The sequence below is a fragment of the Ranitomeya imitator genome, chromosome 8 (assembly GCF_032444005.1).
Source record: "Ranitomeya imitator isolate aRanImi1 chromosome 8, aRanImi1.pri, whole genome shotgun sequence".
NCBI lineage: Eukaryota > Metazoa > Chordata > Amphibia > Anura > Dendrobatidae > Ranitomeya > Ranitomeya imitator.
Window position 1 is genome coordinate 45,647,498 of NC_091289.1, and position 4,144 is coordinate 45,651,641.

The 4,144-nt window shown below is 43.3% G+C and overlaps 1 long non-coding RNA gene across 1 annotated transcript; it reads right to left on the reverse strand.

Moving 5' to 3' along the window:
- Positions 1–1,171: 1,171 nt before the first annotated feature.
- Positions 1,172–2,803, reverse strand: LOC138647115 (uncharacterized). The gene is made up of 3 exons (XR_011314883.1): positions 2,718–2,803; positions 2,461–2,613; positions 1,172–1,230 (listed from the first exon to the last, which is right to left on the reverse strand). It is a non-coding gene; the product is annotated as an uncharacterized lncRNA (long non-coding RNA).
- Between the last annotated feature and the right edge of the window lie 1,341 nt (positions 2,804–4,144).

Genomic DNA, 4,144 nt, shown 5'->3' on the forward strand with positions numbered 1-4,144 from the left:
AGTGATGTAGTATATTGCGCAGCCACGTAGTATATTGCCCAGTTACATAGTATATTGCCTAGTGATGTAGTATATTGCGCAGCCACGTAGTATATTGCCCAGCTACATAGTATATTGCCCAGTTACGTAGTATATTGCCGAGCTACATAGTATATTGCACAGCCCACGTAGTATATTGCCCAGTGACATAATATATTGGCCAGCCACGTAGTATATTGCCTAGTGACGTAGTATATTGCCTAGCCACGTAGTATATTGTCCAGTTACGTAGTATATTGCCTAGTGACGTAGTATATTGTGCAGCCACGTAGTATATTGTGCAGCCACGTAGTATATTGCACAGCGAAATAGTATACAGCACAGAGCCACATAGTATATTGGCCAGTCACGTAGTATATTGCCCAGCTACGTAGTATATTGCCCAGCCAGGTTTGTCACAGGTGAAAAAATAAAAAATAAACATAAACTCACCATTCCGAGGAAGCCCTTGTAGTCCACGGCAGGTTCCGGTCCCAGGGTTGGTATTAGCGCAGGACCTGTGATGACGTCGCGGTCACATGACTGTGAAGTCATGGCAGGTCCTTCTGCCACCGGAACCTGCAACGGAAGATGGCGGCCGGCGCAAGCTGCAACGGAAGGTGAGTATAGCAGGTGTTTTTTTTTTAAATTATTTTTAACATTACATTTTTAACTATTGATGCCGCATAGGCAGCGTCAATAGGAAAAAGTTGAGGACACACAGGGTTAATAGCGGCGGTAATGGAGTGCATTACCCGCTGCATAACGCGGTCCGTTACCGCCGGCATTAACCCTGTGTTAGCGGTGACCGGAGGGGAGTATGCGGGCGACAGGCACTGACTGCGGGGAGTAAGGAGCGGCCATTTTCTTCTGGACTGTGCCCGTCGCTGATTGGTCGTGGCAGCAATGACAAGGAGCTGGCGAGACCAATCAGCGAATGAATAACCGTGACAGAAGGACAGACAGACAGACGGAAGTGACCCATAGACAATTATATATATAGATTTCTTACACATATTGTCACATTACTATTACTATTAGACGAGGAGGTGACATTATAATAAAATAACGCTGTGCACTTACAGGTGTCATTGTAAATGGTGGAAGTGACCTTCCTGTCTCTAATTCCTCCCAGTTTATGGGTGAAAAGAATGGATGTCCTTTTAAATTGCTGCAAACATTTTGCCTCTTCTTTGGTGTTTTACACAAGAGCTGAAAATATATAAGAACCATTATTATATGACAAGTACTGTAATAATAGAAATAATCTCAGAAAAAAAGCAGTTGTAGAATTATTTTCTCATTTTCTTATAGAAAGATGGATTTATTAAAACTACCATTGCTAGAAACAAATACGATAGGACAGAATAGTGCAAGATAGGATAGTACATGATAGGATATTAAAGGACAGGATAGGATAGTACAGGATAGGATTTTAAAGGACAGGATAGGATAGTACAGGATAGGATTTTAAAGGACAGGATAGGATATTAAAGTTCAGGACAGGATAGGATAGTACAGGGTAGGATATTAAAGTACAGGACAGGATAGTACAGGACAGGATAGGATAGTGTTGTGAATTCCGCTCTTGGGCTCCCTCCGGTGGTTGTAAGTGGCACTTTTGTGAGTTCTGCTCTTGGGCTCCCTCCAGTGGTTTTAAGTGGAATGGCTGCTCCTTGGATTTAGCAGTCTGCAGCTGCTTCCACTAATTGTCTTTCTGCTCGGCTATTTATGCCTGGCTCTATCTTCAGCCTGTGCCACTTGTCAATGTTTCCTGGCTGGATTCACATCTCTGCTTGGATTTTCCTGGTTTCCTGACCAGTTCAGCAAAGATAAGTTCTGGCTTTGCTCTTTTCAGTCCTCATGTTGTGGACTTATTGTTCTGTGCATTCTATATTTGTCCAGCTTGTCAGTATGGATTATTTCTGTTAGCTGGAAGCTCTGGGAAGCAGATTTACCCTCCACACCTTTAGTCAGGTGTGGAGATTTTTGTAAACTCTGTGTGGATTGTTTTGTAGTTTTTATACTGACCGCACAGTATCCTTTCCTGTCCTATCTATCAAGCTAGACTGGCCTCCTATGCTAAAATCTGATTTCATTTCTGCGTATGTTATTTTCCCCTCCTCTCACCGTCAATATGTGTGGGGGGCTATCTTTCCTTTGGGGAAATCTCTGAGGCAAGATAGGTTTCCTGTTTCCATCTTTAGGGGAAGTTAGATCTTAGGCTGTGCCGAGGGGTCTAGGGAGCGTCAGGTACCTCCCACGGTTATTTTTAGTTGCGCTGCTAGGTTGAGGGTTTGCGGTCAGTACAGATACCACCTCCTTCAGAGCTTGTCTCATGTTGTTCCTAAACCACCAGATCATAACAGGATAGTACAGGACAGGACAGGATAGGATAGTACAGGATAGGCCATCAGCAGTTGATCAGTCAGGGACCGATACCCAATAATCCTGATGATTAGCTGTGAGGAGAGATTTTGGTGAGTGCCGCAGCCTCTTTATTGTATAAATTGGCCTGTAGATGAGAGCGCTGTACATATAGGAGAGGCTGTCCTGGGGCTCCAGCATTGTCCCAATTCCTTCTATTGGATAAAGCTGAAATACCAAACACAGTGGTGATGAAATGTAAGGTGTATTATCAAAACTCATGACTGATCTATCCTTCCTAGGTCTCCAGGTATAAGTGTCTATTTACTCACTCTCTCTATGACATCCCTGAGCTGAGAATCCATAGTGTACGGATAGCAAGGTTTGTCACATTTCACTGAACGGGCACGCCTTCGAGAACACTGACCAGAGTAAAACGGGTAATATCCTGTGGCCATTTGGAAGACTATGACTCCAAAAGCAAACAGGTCGACCGTGTAATTAAAGGGCTGTCGACGAACCATCTGTGGAAACATAAGATTAGAAGAGTAAGTTAGTTTATTGTCCATCTTGGGAGAGAGAAAACAACCGTGGTCCATGTTTACTGGTAGTGTTTTTCCACACCTAAGCCCCCATACATAGAGTATTACATGTCGGCCAAAAGATCATTTGGTTGATGGCTACCTCTGAAGTCGAGAAGCCCCAGTACACATTAGACTGTTAATTTATTATGCTTTTTTTATACAGCGCTATCTTATTCCACAGCGCTTTACATACATTATCATTACTGTCCCCATTGGGGCTCACAATCTAAATTGCCTATCAGTATGTCTTTGGAGTGTGGGAGGACACCGGAGAACTCAGAGGAAACCCACGCAAACAAGGGGAGAACATACAAACGCGTTGCACATGTTGTCCTTGGTGGGATTTGAACCCAGTACACCAGCGCTGTAAGACTGCAGTATTAACCACTGAGCCACCATGCTGCTCTAGGTTGATCCTTCTGATATTGGCTGGTTCGGCTGACTTTAGTCTAATATGTATGGGGGCCCTTACACAGTCCATCTATTAGTTAGCGTTAGTAAATGTGGGCCGCTGTGGTGATAGATCTGTGATTCCACAAGCTCCACATTAAGTGATAATTGCAGGTGGATAATAAAATATGAGATATTAGTAGTCACATAGTCACCTCAGGAGCCATGCAGCCAGGAGTGCCGTAAAATCCTCTGATCTTCTGAGAGCCAAATACATTCATAGCAGCAAGGCCGAAATCAGCAATCTTAGCGTGTCCATCTCCGTCCAGAAGAATGTTGTCTGGTTTTAAATCCCTTAAAAAAAGAAAGAAATATAGTTCTGTGAATCAGACATAGATGAGCTGTAGTGCTTGAGTTGCTGTGGGGGCTTCACAGGACCACTCACTAAACACTGGGGGCAGATTCGCTAATCCTATCTTGTGTAGACATATACCAGGCTGTCTGAAAACGCGCCACATTCATCACAGTGGCTGTTTGACAAATTAAGAGCATCTTCAGAGACTTTTGTCTGATGTTACAATACTATTGTTTTCATTAATTAGAGCCAATAATTTTCACAAAAATCTGGATACAATTTAGTTGCACGTTGTGACATTGTAAGCCACATGGATTCCTAATAGTGATGAGCGAATATACTCGTTACTGGAGATTTCCCAAGCACGCTCGGGGTCCTCCGAGTATTTTTTAGTGTTTGGAGTTTTAGTTTTTCTTGCTACAGCTGAATG